Below are 11,840 nucleotides of genomic sequence, written 5' to 3' on the forward strand. Positions count from 1 at the left end.
CCAGGTCGGCTGTCATCAATGCATCGAACATTTATGGGATGAAATCGATAGGTCAGTTCGTACACAAAATCCTACACCGGCAACAGTTGCGCTGTTATGGACGGCGATAGAGGTAGCAAGCCTGAGTATTTCTGCAGGGGACTCCCAACGATTTCTTGTCGATTCCATGCCAGGTCGGGTTGCTGCACTACGCCGGGCTGAAGGAGGTCCTACTCGGTATTGGGGAGGTGGGGGGGGGGGTGGTATCCCATGACTTTTGCCATCTCATAGTATAGTCTGAAGTACACACAAAACGGCGGCTTCGTGAAAACTCGAGTGGACGATCACCATATACAAAAATTTTCTAGCAAAGAAAAAGCTCTTTATGTGGCCAAGCAAGTACACATCTCCGTAAAAACGAACTGGGAAAGTATTACTAACAGGAAAATTTGCACAGAATCACCAGTAATTAGTCACGTTCAGGATGCTATAAAGCGTCTAAGGTATTATAGCCTTTGTACAAGCAAAGCAGGAACGAACATGTAAATGGAGATTACCTTTCTTTAGTACTTATTCTACAGTTCAACCGCAGAACTACGCGGGATTAGCCGAACGGTCTGAGGCGCTGCAGTCATGGACTGTGCGGCTGATCCCTGCGGAGGTTCGAGTCCTCCCCCGGGCATGGTTGTGTGTGTTTATCCTTAGGATAATTTAGGCTAAGTAGTGTGTAAGCTTAGGGACTGATGACATTAGCAGTTAAGTCCCATAAAATTTCACACACATTTGAACATTTTTTTCACGCGCAGAGAGTTATTTGTGGCTAATTGAAACCTTGAATTACCTCAGTTTATCTGTGGCTTGCGAGAGGTTTGAATTACCAAAATTTATTTATTTAAAAAAAATGTTTGTGTTAGAGCATAAAAGTGTTAACCAGCACAAGGTGAGTCCGGAATGTAATAGTTTATTAGAGCCATCTGACTATGGACTTTTAAAAGTCCCGAATTGGCAGTGGTTAAATGTGAACAAATCTTTTATGCTGTAAGGTAAAGAATGTAAAGTTCCGTGTTCTGGTGCTAGACGGGCCAATCGCGTCCGACCGACCGCCGTGTCGCCCTCTTCTAATGGTGTCATTGTACGCGGTATGGAGGGGCATGTGGTCGGCACACTGCTCTCCCGGTCGTTGTCGGCTTTCCCGACCTTGAAGCCGCTACTGCTCGTTCGAGCGGCTCCTCGGTTGGCCTCGCCATAGTGAATGCATCCCGCACCAGGCCTCCCAACGAGGAAGAATCCCTGACTGCACTGCGCATGGATGGCAGGTCGCCCACACGGCCATCGGCAGTGTTGACCAATCGGCCGCGCAGGCGGACTCTTTGTACTGTACCGTATTGCAATTAAACTACAATCCTCATAATTCTACTACAGCCAAGTTTGTCGTATTGTCTGTTTTTGACTAGATGGCGTTCAACATGTATTGCCGGACGTCTTTTTTTACCGTTGTATTGCTAGTATCAATTTTAACTTAACGGTAGATACTTGGACAGACTAAACAGACAATGTGGGGACGTTCATCTTTCCAGATAGTATACGCTCAGAGCGTTTAGAAATTATTTTAACTGAAGTGCATTGGTTGTTTATAAGACAAAAAAATGTTGAGCAGGAGCAAAGTAAAGTATAAAATTGTCGCACACTGCAACAAGAAAGGGTAAAATCGTACGTTATACGCCAAACATATAGAAAAGAGGAACACACCTCCTGGCTGCAAGATAGTCGTATTATGGAACTGAATAGTGGTGAAACTCAACCGACAGGAAGTGCTACTAAGAATCTGCACCAGAAAGAATCCCTGATGATGATATGATGATATGTCGGATAAAATATCTGAAAAGGAATTCATCCGGAGTATCCATTAAGGGACACCTTGGTAGCAGGGAGTAAAAGTTGTAGCGTAAGGTAGTATGGAAGTGTATCGTACCGACTGCATCTCGCCTACTGAGACTGATCGTTCACGTACAATCTGCAGTTTCAACACGGAAACTATATTGACACAACACTGCAATTTAAGAGGCTGGCCATGAAAATCGTTGCGCTGAATGCTACTAGATTACTAGCAATTAACGTAAGGTAAACATGCCAGTCATTATTTAAATTACTTGTTTGGAAATATAATCCACTATTTCCAATTAATTTGGCTTTTTGCTGAACTTGAGCGTCATTATTGTTGTTGATTCCCTGGAGGTTGACAGCAAATAGAGATTTACTATTAAGCACCTTGCAATAAGCAGTAGAGACCAACTAGTTAACAACGGAATGATGGATTTTATGTCAGCATTTGTGAGATAAGCAACGCGAAGTCACTTCGTTCTCTGAACACGAAGTTTCGTCGTAAATGAAGAGTGGTCGTATGTCATTAAAGACGTGAATTACCAATAACAAAATTAGTTACCTTTCTTGGCTTAAATGTGTCACTCGTCTTCTACGCTCCAAAACTACCTTTTTCCAGATGTTCTTTCTCACAAGGGTTGGGGTTAAGGGACATGATGTGACAACATGGTTGGTGGGGATACTAATGAAGAGGAGAAAGTGCTACAGGAAACATTCTGCAAGTATTTCACAATGGTACTTGCACGACATGCGAGTGTTGTTTGTTGAAGGACATGATGTCTCTTAAAAGAGTGCACTTTCTGGAGGACACTTACACAAAACGGACTGTATCTTCACAGGTAGGTCTGGGACGTATGAAACTTTTTAAAAAAATGGTTCAAATGGCTCTGAGCACTATGCGACTTAACTTCTGAGGTCATCAGTCGCCTAGAACTTAGAACTAATTAAACCTAACTAACCTAAGGACATCACACACATCCATGCCCGAGGCAGGATTCGAACCTGCGACCGTAGCGGTCACGCGGTTCCAGACTGAAGCGCCTTTAACCGCACGGCCACACCGGCCGGCTGAAACTTTTTAGATGCAGTGGCGTGTCGAAGAGGCAAATAGGAGCAGCCGTTTTAAGTTTTACATTTGAATGAGGCTTGTCGGTTGGCAGGGGCGATTCTAGAAGTCGGTCAACGGGCGAAGGGCTAATGGGGGGGGGGGGGGGGGGGGAGGGAGTTTGGGGAAATGGAATATGGCTTAACAAAAAGAAAGTTGGGGTCCTGTACCGACAAACTGGTAAACTTTGGTGTTGCTTAAAGCAGTTTTGGTAACTGCTTTGGAGTTCAGGGCAAAAAATGTGTATTAATAAATAATAAGATGCCTGTTTTAAGTCAGATGATATTTATTGGTTTAGGTAGTAAGATATTTGCCGCTCTTATTCTTTTGTTAAAATGTGTTTGGAATACATTGCAACCTATATTGCTACATAATTGTAAAAAAATGATTGAATCTGTTGGAGTAATATATCCGCTGATTTCTGAAGTAATTTTATCCACTGTAATGTGATACTCCATGGGGGGTGGGGGCTGTAGCCCCCATAGCAGCCCCCCCCCCTTACCACCTGCCCTGTCGGTTGGGATACAGTTGTAGCACATGTTTATACTCGCAGTAGGCAGCGGGGTGAGTTCTACGTTCTTGATTTAGATGGTCATTGTACGCAAGGAAGCAACAGAATATCTTCCTCGTAAATTCAGCGCTAAACAGTAATAAACGAGAACCGTGAGACATTGTTTGTTGCCCTATCTAACGACGTATTACATCTTTGACAGCAAAATAGTCCAACACAAATTATTTGTCAGCAGCTGTTAATAATGAAACCTGTCACATTACTACATTACAAAACACGACTAGAATATAATGCTTTTACAAGAAAATTATGTGCCAAGATGTATAGTGCATGATAGTAATGTCTTGTCATTCTTCACTCATCACGGTGGGTGAGATGCTGACTTAGTTCTTGAGGCAGACTGAGGCAGACTGAAGACGTGCATGGGGCAGAGTTGCACGTTCCCGGGCTCGGAGTCAGTTTTCCGAACAGAGTGGAGTTGGTGCAAGGTACACAACAACACGTTAGTGGTCCAGGAGTCACCAGTGGGTGTCCTTAACCTGTCTAGCGTTGAACCGAAAAACCATATCTTATACGGTATCGTGTTACTTGGAGCAAAGTGTGTGTAAATGAAATAACAGTGTGGAATAGCGGCTAACTGAGCAAGACAGGACAGTTGTTAAGACACTGACCTCGTTTTCGAGAGGCTGGAGTTTGTTCTGTCCGGTAATACTGATGTAGGTTTGCCGTGGTTCTCCTAGATCATTTCAGGGAAGTGGTGGCGTGGTTCCTTCATCGAGGCCGTGGCCGACCACCTGTTCTGTATTCTGTGTAAATGTATGTTTTAAGCTATTTATTTTCATCGTGTTATACTGAAAAATCGTACATCACTGTGAGATGATCTCTGGATGAATAAATAAATAAATGACTAAATAAAAATAAGCAACCAGTGCATTAATATTTGGCTTTCTGATGCACTGTGAAGTCTTTGACGTTGTTGTAGTAGGTGGCTAAAAGATGAATGACGAATCCGGTCAACGTCCGAAAACAGATAGGCAGGCAAACGGCTTGGTCACGCCGAGCCCACCACTCAGGGCTCCACTAGAGGGCGTGGTCGGCTCCCCACCACTGCTCCGATACTGGGATCCCCGTCGCGTGTGCTCGGTTCTTGCTGATTCACTGGAGCGACTCGGCGCGGTGCAGAATCTGTCGTGTCACTTCATCAAAGAAGCCTGGCCGCTGACGTAAGGGAAGGACGCAGCAGAATTTGGTGACCTATAAATACCGGCCGTAGTGAGTAGTGAAAGCAGGAGTCGGATTCCACACAGTCGCGTTAAGGACTGTCTGTATTACGTTTCGGTCCGACCGGTTCTACACCTCGTCGATCTGGACTCTGCCTCTCTCCAGTTAAAGAAGTCATCGACTGTGGAATCGGAAGCTAACAACGTTACACCCAGTGCTGCCGTTTCAAGGTACGTATCTGTCGCGTCAGCACTTGAGTACTCACAGCCGTACCCCGAGCCCGATGGTCTGCCCGCTCGGTAGTGGCTCGAGTGCGTCCACAGACCGGTCTTCTTACAACCGTGCATTCTTGTGACCACAGCTGCCAGCAGCCACGTATAGTGACTACATCCCTGCAGTATCGCACAAGCGACATCAAGTTCCTCGTGGCCCTGTTAATCAACCTCGTTCATACCCATTGAGGCGGCTTAAAAGCATTCTTGACTAACATCAACTCACCACGTCCAATCTCAAAGGCAGTGAAAACTGAAATGATCGTATGGCATTGTTGGCCAGGAGGCCCCATGCGGGGAAGTTCGGCAGCCGTATTGCAAGTCCTTTTTAGTTTGCGCCACTTCGGCAACTTGCGAGTCAGTGATGATGGAGAACACACAACACCCAGTCATCACGAGGCAGAGAAAATCCCTAACACCTCGGGGAATCGAACCCGGGACCCCGTGCGAAGGAAGCGAGAACGCTACCGCAAGACCACGAGATGAGGACTCAAAGGCAAACCCTCACAACTTTCACAGCGTGTATTTAAAGCAAACCTGATTTGCACCCACATAGAGGCGTTACTAGCGCCACTATTATTCGACCGGCGCGAAATTTGAATAAACGTAATCTTTCAGATGTAGAAACACGCCTATCAACTTTCGTTTATGTTGCACAACTCATTCACGGTCTTGCGATTTTTTTAGTGAGGTATAGATTTAGTTAACGCTATGGCTATTTGTTGAAGATTATCCTATCGTTCTAAATCAATACTGTACAGGTTAGTAATTCAGTTACTAGTTATTAATAGATATATGCAGATTTCAGGTTATTGCAATGTGACAGGATTTTCGTTAATTAGAATAGGTCTTTGTGTAAGGTGCGGAGATGTCGAGATGAGAAGCCGGCCGGGTTGGCCGAGCGGTTCTGGGCGCTACAGTCTGAAATCGCGCGACCGCTACGGTCGCAGGTTCGAATCCTGCCTCGGGCATGGATGTGTGTGATGTCCTTAGGTTAGTTAGATTTAAGTAGTTCTAAGTTCTAGGCGACTGATGACCGCAGAAGATAAGTTCCACGGTGCTCAGAGCCATTTGTCGAGATGAAAAGAGAACAGAAGAAGAGGCGGCCGTTGTGGCCGAGCGGTCCTAGGCGCTTCAGTCCGGGACCACGCTTCTGCTACGGTCGCAAGTTCGAATCCTGCCGCGCGCATGGATGTGTGTGATGTCCTTAGGTTGGTTAGGTTTAAGTAGTTCTAAGTCTAGGGGAGTGATGACCTCACATGTTAAGTCCCATGGTGCTCAGAGCCATTGGAACCATTTGAACAGAAGAAGGGTGGGTAAGGAGATCGACCTGCCCTTCAGCTGCGAATCATTCAAGTATTGACGTCACGTGATTTACACAAACCACGAATGACCTAAATCAGCTCGGCCAGGGCGTGATTTGAACCGCTTTCCTATTGTATACAAATTATGTGTGTTAACAACTCTGCAACCTGTCTAACCAACATCTTTCTCTTATCCGTGTCCGTGGCTGTTGAGCGACACCAAATACCTTTCCTGGTTGACAGGCGTTCTCTGCACTGAGAGTGACTGTGCTTTCTCTTCAGCCTGCTCGTATTATTCTATGAGAACAATCTGTTCGACAGCCCATCAGAACAGTGAAACCCAGTGCGAATGAACCTGCTGTGACGCGTGTCGGAACAAGGGATTATAACGAGGCTGCGTGACGCCGGCGACCTTGTGGATACATGGGCGCCGTCGATTGTGGACACGACCTTCACTCCGGTAACGGGGTGAGAGTTCGCTGAACCGGCAAACGCAGCCGGACCTTCTCAGCGTTTCCGGCAGCTCTGATGTTTTCTTAGACGACACATCTATTTTCCACCCCATGGTAACAAAGTATGTTAGCGAGTTGCCGATCTGCTAATCGTCCGTGCTGATCACAGAAATGTATTCAGTTGCTAGTTACGTTCCGTTTGTCACCAGGCTGCTAGAGTGCTACCGTTACCAGCTGCTAGATCCAAGAACTCGGTCCAATTCCGACTCCCACCTCTCACCCTGTAAGTAGATAATGTCAACATCTACATCTGATATACACGCTGGCGGCCACCGTATATCTGTAACTGACCTGAGCCCTGTGTAATGAAATGAGCACATTGAAGGTATAAGGAAAGGGAAATTACCACGTAATGACACTGTGCGTCAAATTTTAACGGCGCAAACCCACCTTTATACAGCAGGTTATGTGGAAATAAGCCAAAAGTAACTTACGTAATACGTTACAGAAACACTTGAGACTAAAAGAAAGTAGACTAAGTCATTTAATAAATGTAGTTTCTAGGGGAAACGTTCAGGGATAAATGTTTCTCAGAACCCTTGTGGCGTTTTATTTTTATGTCACCTCAAGCTTCCTCTGTAGTCACGAGTTGTCGTTGGGCCGAGTGATTCTGTCTATAGTTGGGCGAATTACGTTATGGAGTCGTAAGGAAATCACGGAACTTCTGTTCGGTACCAGAGATTATTTTAACGTCAACGATTGCAGATTCCGTTACATGGTGGACGACCCAGGTTACTTCTCTGTAGCCTTTCGGTATCAAGCGCACCACTAATCGTATTTTCGCTGTCTCAGTTAACGTCTTTGCTCCGTCTGATCTCGATGGCTTCTTTAATGACAGAATGCCAGTGGGCAGATGCATGGAATATGATGTTCGTTTCATCAAACATCATCGTATGTTTCTTTATGACGCTGTAATCGGCAAACGCACATTAGCTGAACTCGCGATTTTTAATGTGTTCTGTATATAAAGTTCTGAAATTATTATACGTATAGTCTGACCAATGTAACTACCACGTTATTCACAGCGGGTTTTACAAATTCCGGGAACTCGGAGACCACGGGTGTTACAGAGTGCAGCATCTGTTAAGTTTTCTTCCGTGGTCGGAAAATTAACTGAATACATTGCCTTCCCAGGACTATTATCTCGCTCAATAAAACTGTTCTTTTTTTTTTTTTTTAGATTACGTTTATCTAAACAAAAATCGTAGCCCCTACACCTAGATTCTGAGATTCTGTCAAAGAAGCTAGCGAGATCAGTATGTGCAACAACTACATGAACTGAAATCGTGGCTATACCTTTAGTGGTGCATGGAAACAGCACCACGATACTGAAATGCCACTGAGAAATAGCATGATTGCGCTCCATCAAGTGGCATCTGCATCGCTACTAAATTTACCCCGTCATACACATCGACGTAATCTATGGTACCACACGGACTTTCCGTGGCTTCGTGTCGTCCCCACTACACAATTCGGCCAATCAAATGAAGTAACATAGGCCTTACAAATAGTTATTGAGAATGCTCGAGATTACGTACAAATCTGACGTAGCAAAAAAACCCTGAAGCATTTATCGAAGCTGAGCCATCATTTGAAAACCAAATGGTATATATAATGTAAATAAATTTCTCGATAACCATTTGATGTACAAAACAGTGACTGCCTCCCTTCCTCCCCCCCCCCCCCCCCCACCCCATTCTTTAAATATTCGTACTCCAGTTTATAAAACATCCGTTTCAAGCATCTCAATATTTACGTCACATCCTGAACTGTGTGTCGTAGAATGATACTATTTTTGAAGGACATTCAGTGTTGTATGTGGATACTGCTTGCAAAATACATTAGTAATAAAGCTCACAGTAAAGAAGTAATAAAAAAACGAGAGAAAAGTTTTGAAATTTTGTGTGTAGGCGGCTAGAAGACGTTAAGAGCTATCATTCTCAAATACTTTATTACGATCTGCATAATTTGGCCTCTCTGATTTACGCTGCCTCGGGACATATACACCGGTTGTAACATAAATACTCGATTTACTGTGTTAAACGTTTAACGTAAGACTTAACTTTGCAATGAGTAGAATGTGGCAGTATTAAATTTTCAATTTTGGTCAATAGTGATCCGAAATACGGGACAATCACTTTGTTGAACCTGAAAGGCGGTAGATTGCAACCTGCAATTAAGCCTAGGTAGCAATGTTTCCCGTTCAGTAATCATATCGCTATACATCATGACAATGAACCCAGAATAATTAAACATGACACAATTTCGAGTTAGTCTCTCCAATAACAGCTGTTGATATAGGTGTTACCAACACTACCGTGAATTTGGTAGCCACATTTTGCTGTGGGCCCTTATCCAGTTACTTCCACTTGCCCAACCGAAAAAAAGTTTCAGAACCAGTACAGTGACAGCAATGTTACACTTTTCTACTCCGCTTATGGTCGTACATTCCCTATCCTAAAATAATTTATTAGTTACTTTGGTTCAAGGATTCGAACACTGTTGTTGCAAGTTCTGAAAATCTACCCGGTGATGTATGTCAGCTCATTAATTGACTGTTCGTCGTATTCCACCACTTCCATAGCGTATTGCAAAAAAGCAACATTTTCTTTTCAGGCGAGATGACTTCGTGCCTGGCGTTTGCGTTGTTGCTGTTGGCGGCAGTGGGGGGCTGCCGGTCTGCGGACATCTTGTTCGTCGCGCCGACGCCGTCCGTCAGCCACGCGCTGCCCATCAACGCCGTGATCCGCGCTCTGCTGGCCAGGGGGCACCGCGTCACACACATCACGCCGGACCCCATGCAGGTGAGGTGCCGACAACAGCAGCACGACGTCGGTAAATAACTTCCTGCAGCTCAACTGCGACCAGACCTCCTCTTGTAAAAGGAGACACATATACGTAGGGACATTTACAAGTTCTGTACGGTCCTCTCACTACAGGTGTTACGAAACAGAAATTCGTCACTACAGAAAAAATTCCTTAAAAGATGTATTTGGCCTCTCTACTTAAATGGCGTCTTCAAGAGGACCCCTTCTCTAACGAGGTCCCTCTTATTCTCTTACAGACTTAGACAATGCTACCACAGTTTTCTCCGTTGTTGTTGTTGTTGTGGTCTTCAGTCATGAGACTGGTTTGATACAGCTTTCCATGCTACTCTATCCTGTGCTAGCTTCTTCATCTCCCAGTACCTACTGCAGCCTACATCCTTCTGAATCTGCTTAGTGTATTCATCTCTTGATCTCCCTCTACGATTTTTACCCTCCACGCTGCCCTCCAATACTAAATTGGTGATCTCTTCATGCCTCAGAACATATCCTACCAACCGATCCCTTCTTCTAGTCAAGTTGTGCCACAAACTCCTCTTCTCCCAAATTCTATTCAATACCTCCTCATTAGTTATGTGATCTACCCATCTAATCTTCAGCATACTTCTGTAGCACCGAATTTCGAAAGCTTCTATTCTCTTCTTGTCCAAACTATTTATCGTCCATGTTTCGCTTCCATACATGGCTACACTCCATACAAATACTTTCAGAAACGACTTCCTGACATTTAAATCTATACTCGATGTTAACAAATTTCTCTCCTTCAGAAACGCTTTTCTTGCCCTTGCCAGTCTACATTTTAAATCCTCTCTACTTCGACCATCATCAGTTATTATGCTCCCCAAATAGCAAAACTCCATTACTACTTTAAATGTCTCATTTCCTAATCTAATTCCCTCAGCATTACCCGACTTAATTCGACTATATTCCATTATCCTCGTTTTGCTTTTGTTGATGTTCATCTTATATCCTCCTTTCAAGATACTGTCCATTCCGTTCAACTGTTCTTCCAAGTCCTTTGCTGTCTCTGACAGAATTACAATGTCATCGGCAAACCTCAAAGCATTGTGGCCTTTCCTTAATCTTTCTTCTAAGATACGTCGTAGGATCAGTATTGCGCACGTGTTCCAACATTTCTACGAAATCCTAACTGATCTTCCCTGAGGTCGGCTTCTACCAGTTTTTCCATTCGTCTGTAAAGAATTCGCGTTAGTATTTTGCAGCTGTGACTTATTAAACTGATAGTTCGGTAATTTTCACATCTCCGTTAGCAAAACTAAAACTAAACAATTTCTTTGTCCCTTAACGTATTATCTCCTTGTGGATTGTAATAGAAATAAAAAAAGAAATAATAGGTTGGTGCAGAAGTCCGTAGCGTTTTGTTTTGCATATTGGTATTCCGGCTGCTACGGGTTTATTTATCAACTGTCGTTTGCTATTTGTCTTTCACTATTGATATTTGAGTTAATATATTGTTTTTTGTCATTTGGAGATAGTGAGTGGAGCTGTGGACTCTAGAAAATCGAGTGCCAAATGAAGAGATAAGAAAATTTCCGACATATTCATCTGTCTGAATTTAGTAGTGGAGTGAGAGCAGCGGAGGCAGCCTGAAACATTTGCCCGATGTGTGGGGATCAGGCCGTTGGACGGAGCACGGCGAGAAAATGGCTTTCCTCGTTTTAAGGTGGGCCTTTTTGTCGTTAGTCACTATTCACTTTCAGGAAGACATTCGGGATTTGATGAAGATCGTTCAAATGCATTAATCGACAAAGATTTATGTCAGTGCACTTGACAACTGGCAAATGTGGTGAAATGTGATCATTCTCCCATCGTGTGACATTTGCAATTGGGAAGATTAAAAAATAGTCTGTTTGGGTACCGCATGCTCTAAGCCAAAATCACAAAACACAATGGGTGGTCATGGTTTAACAATGAAATTCGGAGGATAGTTATGAAGCAGAGGCTGTTGCACTCTCGGTTCAAAAAGGAACGCGCAAACGACGAAAAGTGAAGGTCGGTAGAGATTCGGGTGTCTGTGAAAAGATGCATGCGCGAAGCATACAACTAGCAACAACACATCTTAGCAAAATATCTGCTTGACATATTCAAGTCGTTTAAATATCTGGGCGTGACATTGCAAAGCGAAATAAGATGAAACGAGCACGTGAGAAGTGTGGTAGGGAGAGCGAATGGTCGACTTTATTGGCGGAATTGTAAGAGTGGTTCACCT

Source organism: Schistocerca serialis, chromosome 7 (assembly GCF_023864345.2).
Source record: "Schistocerca serialis cubense isolate TAMUIC-IGC-003099 chromosome 7, iqSchSeri2.2, whole genome shotgun sequence".
NCBI classification, from domain to species: Eukaryota; Metazoa; Arthropoda; class Insecta; order Orthoptera; family Acrididae; genus Schistocerca; species Schistocerca serialis.